This window comes from Medicago truncatula, chromosome 8 (assembly GCF_003473485.1).
Source record: "Medicago truncatula cultivar Jemalong A17 chromosome 8, MtrunA17r5.0-ANR, whole genome shotgun sequence".
Classification (NCBI taxonomy): Eukaryota; Viridiplantae; Streptophyta; class Magnoliopsida; order Fabales; family Fabaceae; genus Medicago; species Medicago truncatula.
The window spans coordinates 37,636,450-37,651,552 of NC_053049.1; positions in this window are offsets into that span (position 1 = coordinate 37,636,450).

Genomic DNA, 15,103 nt, shown 5'->3' on the forward strand with positions numbered 1-15,103 from the left:
AATTTGATGAAAATCACATCATTCTCTTCGTCTTTTCATTGCGATTACGATTCTGGCCTTGGCTTTTACAAACACTACGTGAATCAACGTGAATCTGGTCTTCTCACTTACGTTTTTTCGTAAAATTAGGGTTTGCTCTTTTTGATGAAATTCTTTGAATCTTTTTTGAGATTCTGTTGATTCACGTACTGATGGTCCTTTTTACGAAAAGATGAAGAGATTAACGGTCTGGATGATGTAGATCTGTGCTTTTGGTGTTACGGTTTTTGAAAATCTTTTAGGTTTTTTGCTTAAATGTTTTCAACTTCACAGATCTACATCTTCTCTGAGTTTGTTACTGGCTTTGATGATGAGAAAGATGAAGATTCACGTGTTTACCTGAGTTTGTATGGAGATTGTTGATTTCTTCAGAAAATCTTCAAATCTTTCTTCCGTTTTGATCTGATTTCGTTTCTGGAGACTGAAAATAAATCAGTGTGGTTCTTGCTAACCTTGAATCTTCATCTTCTTCGGTGTAAACCCTAACTTCTTTCCTTCTTCTTCCTTCAAATCTCTGTGATCAGCACTCGTAGCTTTTCGCCGTAGGTGAAGAGCTCGTGCTTCGAATTGCAGAGTCTGCAATTCAGTGATGATGATTCAATTGAATCACTGAGAATTGCAGTAACAAAACTAGTTCAGCTTTTCTGGATTTTGCCTTCTGGAAGTGGTTTTCTTTGCGCCATTGATGAAGGCTTCAAGCTTTTTTCTGTTTGATTTGTAACTGCCAAGAGAGAGAGTGTGACTCTGTGTTTATGAGTTGGCACTTGATGAATGGAAAAACGTGTGAAAATCAATGCCACTGTGTTGCTTTTATAGCTGACAAGTGTACTGTTTGGCCAATGAAAATGTGACACCTGGATCCTGACTAAAAAACGCAAATTTGACATTGGGCCTTTTCTGCAAAATTAAAAAGTTAAGGGACTGAAATGAAATTTACAAAGAAAGGACTGAAAAGTAAAATAAGAAAAAATTCTGGACTGAAATATGAATTGAAAAAGAAACTGGACTGAAATGCAATTTTGGACCCTTTTGGGGACCAAAATGCAAAAAGGTAAAAACAAAATAAAATTGGATAAAAAACGTAAACTGACAAAACGTAAAGTGAAACCCAAAGTAAAATTGACAAAAGGACTAAAACGAACCAATGGCTTAAATGAGGTACTTCAAAGTAACCTCCCCATGCCAAAATTTTATGTGAAATGACCAAAATGCCCCTAGGGCTAAAAATGACCTAAACAGAATCAAATTGACTTGGCACTGACTCAGACGCAAGTTTGAAATGAATTTTAACAAGGTCTACTGATGAAATGTTTAAAAATAATCTGAAAAGACTCAGAGACAGTCACAAGGATGAAAATGGGTCCCACTGCAGGAAATGACCAAAATACCCTTCTGTACGACTTTTTGCAAATTTTGAAATAAACTGTAGAAAAAGCAATGTAATGATTCAGAGACACTTTTGAATGACTTACAAGACAAGTAAAGACATTTCAAAAGGTTTTATGCAAGAAAAACATAGGTAAAATTGTGATTGAAAATACTGCGAGGCAGAGACAATTTGAACTGTGCAGTTGAAATTTGACAATTGACAAAGTTTGAAATGAAATTGGGCCCAGTATTTTTAGGTCCAAAAACAGGGTATAACAGCTGCCCCTATTTAAGTTTCTTTGTCTGGAGAGTCAAGAGACGGAGTCTTTGGCTTGACAGGACGAAGATACTTAAATATTAGCATTTGCACTGTGTTTGGACGTAAAAATACGCCTACCCATTTTCAAATAATATGCATGCCATGCATCATTTGGATTATGAATGCAAGACCTCATGGGGATTGGAATTAACAAAATATGTCGTATCCATTGCGGGATTGGCAGACATTGACAAAGATAGTGAATAGCAGAGTAACGGGAAACTAGAAACAAGTTGGACAGGTACAAGCTGTTCTTGGATTCAAACTAGCCACTTGACCGGGGATGAAACAAACAGACAACTGCGAGTTGTTCTTATGGATTCGAACTGGTCACTTCACAGGGGATAGAGGTTACTGGACAAACATGAGTTGTTCTTATGGATTCGAACTGGTAACTCACTTGGGGATATTGGACAGTGCGAGTCGTTCTTATGGATTCGAACTGGTGACCCGACTGGGAAAAAGAGAAAATTGGCAAGTACGAGTTGTTCTTACGGATTCGAACTGGTGACTCGACTGAAAACAGAGAAAATTGACAAGTACGAGTTGTTCTTATGGATTCGAACTGGTGACTCGACTGAAAACATGTAAAATTGGCAGGTACGAGTTGTTCTTAAGGATTCGAACTGGTTACTCCACCGGACAGAAACAGATAGACAGGTACAAGCTGCTCTTGGATTGAGCTAGCCACTTGACCAAACGGAAACATATTGACAGGTACAAGCTGCTCTTGGATTGAGCTGGGCACTCGACCGATAACATAAGCAAATTGATAGGTACAAGCTGTTCTTGGACTTGAACTAGCCACTTGACCAAACAGAAACATATTCACTGGGGATTGGTTTTTTTTTTGACAAAATATAGATTGAGATTGACTTGACGTCGATTTGAATTGAAAGGCAGAAATTGACCGATATTATTGGCTCACAAGGTTTTGACAGAACCTGACATGAGTATCGAATTGAGACTGATGTTGACATTGGAAATGCAATATGCACGGATGATATAACAGTTTCATTAAATGCATGGGCACGTAATATGCATGATTATGCATGTATGAATGCTTGTAATGCATGACTGTTGGCATTTTGTAGGCACGACTTCACGGGGAAGACAAGACATCAGAATATTGGGCACGTAGTGGCTCGTGCTATATTACACATTCTTGGGAATCCTCTTTGGAGATGACGTCGTTGAGAGACGTATCGGAACCATGGCTGAGGGCAGGTAGCTATGCAACTTGCTGGAGATAGAATCTTGGAAGACTTTACTGGGGAAAACGCCGTTGTGCTGGGCATTTCAGTCCTGGGTAAGTTGTAAACATCGCATCTGTGGTCAATGCTTTTTGCATGTTATTTTCTCAATTTTCATTCATCATTTTTTCCATCCCATTTTTGCCTGGATCGCCCTTTCGGGTTTTCGATCCATCGGGGAAATAAATTCTTTTCAATGCCCCATTTTTGCCTGAACTGCCCTTTCGGGTTGTCAATCCAGCGGGGTGCTCATTTTTGCCTAAGTCGCCCTTTCGGGTTTTCAACTTAGCGAGCTCATTCATTTTCATGCATTTTCATTCTGTTTTTTCATTCTTGCCATTGACCACAGACTATCCTGAAGGAGAACCTGCTTGTAACATATACTGAAATGGACATCACCATACTCTCGCTCATGCATGTTTCATTTGAATGTACCCTGTTGCTCAGGTTTGCTTTTCAAAATAGACAAAAAGTTTTCAATTTTCAAAAATGTTTGTTTCAGGCATTGTCATTATCAAAATAGAAGGAAAATGATTTGTGTATAGCTTTGAAAGTAGAAGAAAAGTAGAGTTTTAAACAAAAGCACAAGCTCAAATTGATGTGTAAGAGTGGTGGTCAGCCAAAGGCGTGACTCCACGGATTCACAAAGCTTGGAAAATGGTAATTTTATTGGTTGGTGGTACATTGAACACAGTAATCACTACATTTCTTAGAAACTTTGAATCCACAAGTACATAAGCTTTTTGATGAAGACGGTCATTAACAGCTGCAGATGCCCCAAGGGAGACGGTGGTTGGCCAGATATAGTTACTTGCCCTTTGTTTCAATCTCATTTTTGCATGAACCGCCCTTCCGAGTTTTCGGCTCATCGAGACGCTCATTCTTGCCTGAGTTGCGTACAATCTCAGCGAGCTTTTCATATTTGTTTTTTGTCCCTTATTTTTGCCTGGACCGCCCTTTCGGGTTTTCGATCCACCGGGAAGCGCATTTTTGCCTAGGCCGCCCTTTCGGGTTTTCGACCTACCACGCTGTTCTTTTCACATTTCTAGGCAAAGTATTTCTTGACTATATCGGCATTCACTGGATTTGGAAGTTCTACACCATCCATGTGTGTAAGGATTAAAGCACCACCAGAGAAGGCCTTCTTGACAACATAAGGACCTTCATAGTTAGGCGTCCACTTGCCCCTTGGGTCGGGTTGCTGGCTTATCCTCCTTTTCAATACAAGTTCCCCTACCTTGAATTCTCGAGGATGGACTTTCTTGTCAAAGGCAGTCTTCATTCTTGCTTGATATGATTGTCCACGAGCCATGGCATCCATACGTTTTTCCTCAATCAAATTCAACTGATCATACCGGCTTTGGCACCATTCAGCCTCAGATAACTTTGCTTCCATGATCACACGGAGAGACGGGATCTCCACTTCCAAAGGAAGAACTGCTTCCATACCATATACAAGAGAGAAAGGGGTTGCCCCGGTTGAACTGCGCACTGTAGTACGGTAGCCATGCAGAGCATAGGGTAACATCTCATGCCAGTCCTTGTAAGTGGTCACCATCTTCTGGACAATTCTTTTGATATTCTTGTTGGCGGCCTCAACTGCACCATTCATCTGAGGTCTATAAGGAGAAGAGTTATGATGCTCAATTTTGAATTCTTCACAAAGAGCTTGCACCACATTGTTGTTCAGGTTCGTACCATTGTCGGTAATAATCTTGCTGGGAACACCATATCGACAGATGATGTTGTTCTTGATGAACTTAGCTACCACTTGCTTGGTCACATTGGTATAAGATGCTGCTTCAACCCATTTGGTAAAGTAGTCAATTGCCACTAAGATGAAACGATGACCATTTGAAGCCTTCGGTTCAATCCTTCCGATCATATCGATGCCCCACATTGAGAACGGCCATGGGGATGACATAACATTGAGAGCGTGCGGAGGCACATGAATCTTATCAGCATAGATTTGACATTTGTGACATTTTCTGGCGTACTGGTAGCAATCATGCTCCATAGTCATCCAGTAGTAACCTGCTCGCAACAACTTCCTTGACATAGTATGCCCTGTAGCATGGGTCCCAAAGGTACCGTCATGTACATCATGCATTAACTGCTCTGCTTCATGTTCATCAACACACCTTAACAATACCATGTCATAGTTCCTCTTGTACAGAATATCTCCATCTAACAGGAATCTACCGGCCAATCTTCTCAAGGTCTTCTTGTCTTGTTTGGAAGCACCCGGCGGATACTCACGGCTCAGCAAGAACTGCTTGATGTCATAGTACCAGGGTCTATAGTCAACCACATTTTCACCAGCCTGATTGATCACATCCCCAATAGCAAACACATGCGAAGGTCTTTCAAGGCGTTGCACTTTGATTAATGGCACATCATTCCAATGGTTTACTCGAAACATGGAGGATAGAGTAGCAAGAGCATCAGCCATTTGGTTCTCATCACGAGGGATATGGTGCAACTCAACCTTTGTAAAATATGTCAGCAAACGTCTCGCATAATCACGATAAGGAATCAAATTAGCATGATGGGTCTCCCATTCACCCTTTATCTGATTGATGACGAGCGCAGAATCTCCATAGATGTTGAGGTGTTTGATTCTCATGTCAATGGCTTCCTCGATCCCGAAGATACATGCTTCATACTCAGCCATATTGTTTGTACATTCGAACAAAATTCGGGCGGTAAAAGGAATATGATGCCCCTGCGGGGATACAATGACTGCCCCAATTCCTTTACCATAAGCATTGACAGCACCATCAAAGACTAAACCCCACTTGCTATTGGGATCTGGACCTTCATCAATCAACGGTTCTTCGCAGTCTTTGGATTTCAAATACATGATCTCTTCATCGGGGAAATCAAACTCAATTGGTTGGTAATCGTCAAGAGGTTGATAAGCAAGGTGATCGGCAAGAATGCTACCTTTGATTGCCTTTTGAGTTTTGAACACAATATCATATTCAGACAAAAGCATCTGCCAGCGTGCAATCTTTCCAGTAACGGCAGCTTTCTCAAAAATATACTTGATCGGATCCATTCTGGATATCAACCAAGTTGTATGATTCACCAAATAATGACGCAGGCGTTTAGCGGCCCAGGCCAAAGCACAACAAGTCTTCTCAAGCATTGTATACCGAGTTTCACAATCGGTGAACTTCTTGCTTAGATAGTAGATAACATGCTCTTTCTTTCCGGTTTCATCTTGTTGACCAAGTACACATCCCATGGATTCATCAAATACTGCTAAATACATAATCAAAGGTCTTCCTTCCACGGGTGGGACAAGGATAGGTGGTTCCAGCAGGTAATTCTTGATGCTATCAAAAGCTTCCTGGCATTCATCATTCCATACAACAGGCTGGTTCTTTCTAAGTAGCTTGAAGATCGGCCCGCAGGTTGCGGTCATGTGAGATATGAACCGGGAGATGTAATTCAAACGTCCCAAGAAACCTCTGACTTGCTTCTCTGTTTGTGGAGCTGGCATTTCTCGGATGGCCCGGACTTTATCAGGATCGACTTCAATGCCCTTTTGACTGACAATGAAGCCTAATAACTTTCCGGACCTGACACCGAATGTACATTTGTTGGGATTCAATCGCAGCTTGTATTTTCTCAACCTTTCAAACATCTTTGTTAAATATTCAACATGCTGCTCCTCATCTGTTGACTTCACAATCATGTCGTCCACATATACCTCGACTTCTTTGTGAATCATGTCATGAAACAGAGTGGTCATTCCCCTTTGGTAGGTAGCACCAGCATTGATTAGGCCGAACGGCATCACTTTGTAGCAGAAAGTACCCCATGGAGTGATAAAAGATGTCTTTTCTCTATCTTCAGGAGACATTTTGATTTGATTATAACCGGAAAAACCGTCCATGAAGGAGAACACCTTAGATTGAGCAGTATTATCAACAAGCACATCAATATGAGGTAATGGAAAGTTGTCTTTTGGACTGGCCTTGTTCAGGTCTCTGAAGTCAACACACATCCGAACTTTACCATCCTTCTTTGGCACAGGCACAATATTAGCAACCCATTCGGGATACTCAACTGTCATGAGGAAACCCGCATCAATCTGCTTTTGAACTTCATTCTTGATCTTGAGAGCCATATCAGGATGAGTCCTTCTCAATTTCTGCCTGACGGGAGGACATTCAGGCTTGGTAGGGATCCGATGCTCCACGATCATAGGGTCTAGACCTGGCATATCTTCATAGGACCATGCAAAAATATCCGGATATTCCCGGAGGAGTTGGATGATCTTCTGTTTAACCCCTTCCTCTAGAGTAGCACCAATCTTGATTTCTCGCTTGTTTTGCTCGGTACCTATGTTGATAAGCTCAATCTCTTCCTGGTGAGGCTGAATGGCTTTCTTTTCTTGCTCAAGTAACCGAGTAATCTCATATGGTACGTCATCACCTTCCTCATCTTCGGCTTCACACACAGGGAAATCAAAACTTGGAGGAACCGTAGGATTACTGTGTTCAACGGGTTTATTATGGTTCAACCTGCATATAATGATTGGATGATTTTAGAAAGAGTTTTTTTTTTTCATGCAGATTTTTGAAATTAATAAGAAAATACAGACGTTTTGGTTTTTTCTGGCATTACCATTGTTTCCAAGGGAAAAAACACTAAAAAAAGTAGTCGTGGAAGAAACGACAAAATTTTATTAATCAACGGCAATGCCGAAACAAACATGCCCTTACAGAAAATATCACTCTCGCTTTGGGCAGAGCGAGAGGATTGTTATTTTGAAAACAAAGCATTAAAGCAACAAGACACATTACTCAGAAACATGCATGATTGAAGGAATGTCAATGGCATCCCAATTTGTCGCAATGCCTCCTGGTGTAACAAATGCAGGCCTGAGACCAGATCCAGCGGCTTCTTCAGAGATAGCATTAACAAACCCTGCACTGTGGAAGACTCCCGAGGAAACCCTTGATGACGGGGAGAACCCGAGACCTTCTTTACGCTTGTTCTCATAGAGCTGTATCATCTTGCCCCAGCCGGCAGTCTGACCTTCTTGGATGGCTCTCTGAGCATCCTTCAATGAAGCCATAGCAGCCCCAGCTTCCTTTGACTCTGCACCTTCAACGGTCAAACCTTGGAAAGCAGTCCCTTCAGCAGACCCTGCTTCAATACAAGAAAAAGAAGACAACTGGCTGACTAAGTATGCTTCTTCACCATGGATTGTAACGAGTTTTCCATTCTTCACAAATTTCAACTTCTGATGTAAGGTGGAAGTAACCGCACCTGCATCGTGTATCCACGGTCTTCCCAGCAGACAACTGTAGGATGCATTAATGTCCATCACTTGGAAAGTAACCAAGAAATTCTCAGGGCCAATGGTTATCGGCAAGTCTATCTCCCCCAGCACGTTCTTTCGAGATCCGTCAAAAGCTTTGACCAAGAAAGTACTTCTTCTCAAAGGGGTCCCACGGTAGCTCAACTGATCTAGGGTTGTCTTAGGCATTACATTGAGAGAGGAACCAGTATCCACCAACACATTTGATATCATGTCTGATTTACAGTTCACCGAGATGTGCAAAGCCAGATTGTGACTCTTTCCCACTTCCGGCAGCTCTTCTTCACTAAACCAGAGATTGTTACAAGCAGTAATATTTCCCACTATGCCACCAAACCGATCTACCGTAACTTCGTGGTCAACATATGCCTGCTCCAGCACTTTCAACAAGGTATTCCTGTGAGCCTCAGAGCTCAAGAGTAATGACAATACAGATATCTTCGAAGGAGTCTGCAGCAATTGATCAACGATCTTGTAGTCGCTCCTCTTTATTATCCTCAGAATCTCATCTAAATTTGAATCCTCTATAGATTTGCCTGACTGGTTCACATCTGTAGCAATGGGTGAAACAACGGTTGGAGTTGCTTCTTCAACTGGTGGAATGGTCGGCGTAGCTACTTTCTTCTGAAATAACGGCGGACGGACTTTCCCGCTTCTTAGCGCTGCAGAAGTCCCTTCGGCAATATTGCTTACTGTGGCAAAGGAGGCTAGAGGCACCTCTACTCCATTTTCTATCATAGTAGCATTGTACTTGTATGGCACAGCCTTGTCTGAAACATAAGGAGTTGGTCCTGGCAACCTTATCACCAAAGGCTCAGCATTCTTCTTCAAAGGTACACTCTTGACAGGCGGATCGTGAAAAACTGGCACGACCACGCAAACATCACTGACAGTTAGAAAATTATCATCCATCAAGCTTTGGATGTCGTCTTGAACAGTATGGCAACCCAAAGGATTACGAAGGCATCCTAGACACTTGGCATGATCATGGTTGAACAGAGAAGCTTTGCACAACTTGATATGTAGAGGCACCAGAGGAGTTGCGACATTGCGGACATCAAGTCTAGGAGCTTCCTCACACACTTCGATCATATTCACAGCGGCATGATTTGGAAGAGGATTGTCAAGGACATGTGGAACATTATTCTCAAAAGTCAGCTTTCCCTGATCAATGAGCTTCTTCACGATATACTTCAAAGCATAACACCCCTCGACATCATGACCTAAGGCACCTTGATGAAAATCACATTTGAGATCAGACCTGAACCTTGGAGGCAACGGATCAGGTGGTGGCTTGCCTTGTCTAGTTGTACAATGACCTCTCTGGAGTAGAGTTGGAAGAAGTTCTGCATACAACATTGGTATAGGAGGAAAAGTTGGTCTAGTATACTGCTGCTGCTGTTGTTGTTGTTGTTGTTGTTGTTGAACCGGCAACTGTTGTTTCATCTGTTGGGCAATTGCATTGACGGGCACTTGAGGCTGGCCCTGTGGCAAAGGGTACTGATGATAAAACGGTGGGAAGAACGGATGCTGAGAATACGGCATATATGGGTATGACGGAGGCATTTGAGCTGCATTGATAGGTGCAACAGTAGCCATAGATTGACCGGCTGCAGCTGACACCATTCCCACTTCCGTTTCTTTCTTCTTGTGGTGTCCATTACCATACCTCTTCGATGCACTCGTAGAAGATTCAGCTTTCTCAAACACAATGATCCCATCCCTGACTGCTTCCTCAAGACGGGTTCCCATAGTGACCATCTCCGAAAAGTTGTTCGGGGCAGCGATGATCATCCTCTCAACATAATCTTTCTTCAAGGTCTTTAAGAATGTCTGGGTCATTTCTTCTTCATCTAAAGCAGGAGTAATACGGGCAGCTGCCCCTCTCCACCTTTGCGCGTATTCACGGAAACTCTCCTCCTTTTTCTGAGATAGGGACCTGAGGAACTCCCTATTCGGCTTCAAACGAGTGTTAAACCCGTAGTGGCTCTTGAAAGCAGTGGCTAGCTCATCAAAAGTATGGACATCGTCTTTGCTCAGACTAGTATACCACTCCGCAGCATCTTCCATCAGACTGTCTTGGAAGTAATGGATCATAAGGGAATCATTGTCCTTGTAGTTGCCCATCTTCCGGACATATTTGACAATATGATTTTGAGGACAAGTCAGCCCGTTATACTTGTCGAACTCCGGGACTTTGAACTTTTTTGGAACATCTACCTTCGATACCAAGCAGAGATCCTGGGTTTTAATGGAGTCTCCATTTCCCCTGTTGGCCTTAATTTCCCGTCGGAGCTCTTTGGCAAGTTCTTCCATTCTCTCTTCCATAGTTCCGGCTGTGGCAATACTCCCGTGGTGCGCATTAGCATGGACAAATAGAGGCACCGCATTCACAATGGGCTCGGTAACAGTTGTTGCAGCTTGAGTCAAGGCGGTACTGATAGGAGTTAAGTTTGCCCCTGGGATTGGGCCATTGTTGGTAGTACCAGAGGTCCCTGCCCCTGTATTAGCAGTATAGTACAGCGGAAGTCCGTAGGGATACCCGGATGGCATGATAGAGCGGGGATCAGTTGTTACGGTAGGAGTCACATTTGCAGCTGTAGAAACTACAGGAACTGGTTGTTCCTGAGCAGCCAACAGAGCAGTCATAGCATCATGAGCTTTGGCCAGTTCCTCCCTTAAAGATGCCAATTCAGTACGAAGCTGTGTGTTCTCTTCTTCCATAGCCCTTTTCTTTCTTCTGTATTCTCTGGTTCGGTCAGTTCTATCAGGTTCGTAAACTCTCTGAGCACGAGCCACTTTTCACACTGCGGCAGAGAAACCAGGAGGTGGTAAGCACTTGGAAGCCTTTGTGACCGATGTATGATGCATATGATGCATGATATGCAAATGCAAATGCAAAAGACTCATATTTTTTTTTTTCATCGAAGGATTTTTAAACAAATTAGAAATCTTGCAAATAATCAAAACTACATAGCGTTCTCAAAAGAAAGAATCAAGATAAACAGATGAAGCCCTCAAGCATAGGAAGTAGTCGGAGGGTCATCGGACTCGGAATCTGAATCACAGTATCTGGCAAAGAAATCTCGTCGTCCTCGAGCTTTCTTGGAATCCCTCATAAGCAGCTCGTCTTTCTCTTCCAATTCCCTCCGGGCCTTAGCTAGCTCTTTCTTCAACATTAGATTCTCATGAGTCTTCTGCTCATCTCTACCATCCAAAGTCATGATTAGATTCTCGGCTTGATTGTACCGAGCTTTCCACACTTGCTTCTCACGACTCTCCATGGCTAGATGCTCCTGATACATATCCTGAGTCGCGGGAAGTAGAGGCAGAGGCATAGACGGAGTGGATGAAGACACGTATCTCATAGCTGGATAAGGCATACCAATCTCCTCAGCTCGATCTATCACCCACTGAGTATAAGCCTCATGAGCGACACCGGATCTCACACCTAGATGCTTCACACTCTTCCTTCGAACCTTGGACCAAGCATCCATGAAAGCTTTCCTTTGTCCGGTAGGAGCATTCGCATAGAAGAAGAATTCTGGAGATGTAGCAAGATTGATGGGCTTCGACTTCATAGGAAAACCAAACTGTCTCATAGCAAGCTCGGGATTGTAGTTGATTCCTCCACGAGTACCAAGAAGAGGTACGTTGAGAAAGTCTCCACAACCCATGATAATCTCCTTCACCTGAGCGGCCGGAGTGGGCCAGACGACCTCGTCAGGAGTGAGGGCCATAATCCGCTGCGAGTAGGACCAGTTCTCCGAGTTGTCATGGAAGGAACTCGGAAGGTGCGAAATAAACCACCTATACAAAAGAGATGTGCAGCAAAGAATATACCCACGGCCCTTGAGAGTCCTGTCATGAATGGCATGGTAGGTATCTGCTAGCAAAGTAGGAACCGGGTTCTTGGAATGAAAGATCTCGATAGCATTCATATCCACGAAGTTGTCGAGGTTCGGGAAGAGAATGAGCCCGTAGATAAGCAAAGCAAGAATAGCCTCGAGTGTATCCTGACGAGTAGTATCGAGATTAGCCTGATCAAGAAGATACTTCGAAGTGAAACCCCGGATGTGAGACTTGGTAATAAGATGGTTGGAGACGTCGGAAGTCTTGAGGTAGAGATCCTTAGCAATAACCAGAGGAGTAAGAGAAGTCCCGGGACCGGTGAAAGGCGTCTTCTCGGCTATAGGTAAACCCACTAGATTGGAGTAAGCCTCGAGAGTAGGAACCAACTGGAAGTCCGGAAAAGTGAAGCAACGGAAGCTCGGATCATAAAATTGCACTAGAGTGTGCACTAGCTTCTCGTCCACATCGGTTCGGAGCAAAGTAAGCAATCCCCCAAATCGGAGTCGGAACCCTGTCTGACTCTTGACCTTGAGTGCCAACTCTCTCAAACTAACCAAATCCACTTCCTTGAACTTGTAGCACTTAGTCTTCTTCATACCTGTGATTATTTACAAAAATTTCCATTTGTTTAAACCCTTCGATGAATGCATGAAAAATATTTATGCATGAATGCATGTATGCATGATTGTGTTGTTTAGTTACAATGTGGGTTGAGATTCAAAGTAACAAGGCCACGGATGGACACGGCGTCCGGTGAACTAAGGCTTTGGATAGTAGTAACCAAGGTTCTAACACAGTTCCCAAACTGCAACCTCTCTCACATATATCATGGTAGTACAGGACGACACCCGTTCCATGATTATTTGTGAGAAGGTCTAGTTTGAGTGTAGTATCGCGTGACGACTAAAGTTTGAGACAACACTCAATTTAGCCACCGCACTACGTCCTAAAAAGGCTAGGATGGGTTTGGTAACTACGGTTCATAGCTTCGTCGAACAATTGAAAGTGAAGTGCCTAAGCATGACAACACACGCCGACAATATCACCTTCAAAATGCCTCAGCTATGTGAGATTGATCGCATAATCCAATACACGAGGCAACCCCCGGATCGAATTGTCGATTATATCTCTACCTAAACATAAGTTCACTCAGCCCGGGTATAGGACTTTTGATATTCTCACCCCACACGTCAAATGAAAGTAAACAAGTATTCACATATGTAAGCAATAAAACAAAGCGTAAATATAAACTAAGGAAAACTAGGCGCGACCCGCTAAAAAAAATATCCCCAGTGAAGTCGCCATTTCTGTTATCATGGTTTTTGGGTGCCAAGCCATTAATTGGACTTGTACCTTTCGACCGTTGATATCTCTCTTTTTTCTTGGGAAGGGTAAAAGGAGAAAAACCCTTGAGTTTCCGAATTCGGGGGTCGGTTTTACTACGGGAAGGTGTTAGGCACCCGGAGTAACTATAGTCCTCTATAGGAGCCGTTATCCTAAGTCTATATTCACGCTTATTTTTACTTACTTTTGAAAATGGGAGGTTTATTTAGTTAAGAATGGGGGGAGAAGTTGCAAGACTTTGATTTTTTATTTCGGCTTGGATGAGTTTTGACTCATTGCCTACGTACCGTTTTACGGGATCAAAACCGGCGTAGTTCTTGCTCAAAAATAGTTTTTGTTTTTGTTGGTTGATTTTAAGTTTGAAAAGAGATTTTGAAGAATAGAGACGAGAGGCCTCAAGGGCATTAGATTTAGCAAAAAGTGAGGTTTGATTAGTGATTGAAAAGAAAGTCTAAATGGTTAAGATGAATTGAATTTTTCTTAAGAAAAAAGGAAAGGAAAAAAATGAAGTGTTGACTTCATATTTATTATGAAAATTTTGAAGTGAAGTTCAATTGTTTTTTTTGGAAAAAGATGGATTTTCTCTAAGTGTTTAAAACCTAAGCGCTTATCTAACCATACAATCCTATGCATACATCTAAGGTGAGTGTGTGCGTGTCGGTGCGCCATAGTGTCCATAGTCCATATTACAACATTGCCTAAATACATTCTATGGCCCCTTTGCCAAGCTACAAACCAATGGTAAAATATTACATCACCAAATGAATTACAATTTGTAAAAGAGAAAACTAAACTAAAGAAGACAATAGTGAAGATAATGAAGTGCTATGAAGTGATCAACATGAAAGGAAATGTTAGTAGAAAATGGTAAAAGAAGAATATGGCATAAAGTGATGGAAGAAAGTATGGCATAAGACGGTAGAGTGACGATGAAAATAAGCCGGAAATATGTGATGAATAATGCGTATGATGCAAGAATAAAACCCAACACGCCAAAACAGTGACATATGCATAGCAATCAGTAGCAAAATTCATATGAAATAGTATGCAAATCAAACATGACGAATACGAACATTATACACACGAAGTAACGGGTAAAAATGCGAGAAAAGTGACTTAAAATAGTAAAAACCCTTGACAAAACAACACCAAAATTTTACCAACTTTTCCAAGTAAAATACCACTGAAAATTATCAAGAAAAATAGTAAAGTGACATGGTAATTTCCTTGGAATTTATTGGTAAAAATTAGCATGTGCGACGGGTGCAAACAGCAGGCAAGTATGGTGCAAGCAGCAAAAAAAAGCAAAAAACGTGAAAGAAAACTAAGCCCAAACCCAAAACCCAAAACAGACTGGACCTGGATCATCCAAAGGCCTCAGAGGCGTTGGATTGATCCAGATCCAGATCTAACGGTTCAAAACGCGTAGCGCAGGGTAACGTAAATCAAGCATACAGCAACAATGCATCACAGCCATTCAACAAAAGAAACCCTAGATCCTACGGTTCAAAATGAAAACGAAATAAACCGGACCGGTTCACGCGTCTATATAAAGACATGGACACCGGTCCAGTTCATTTCTCTCATTTC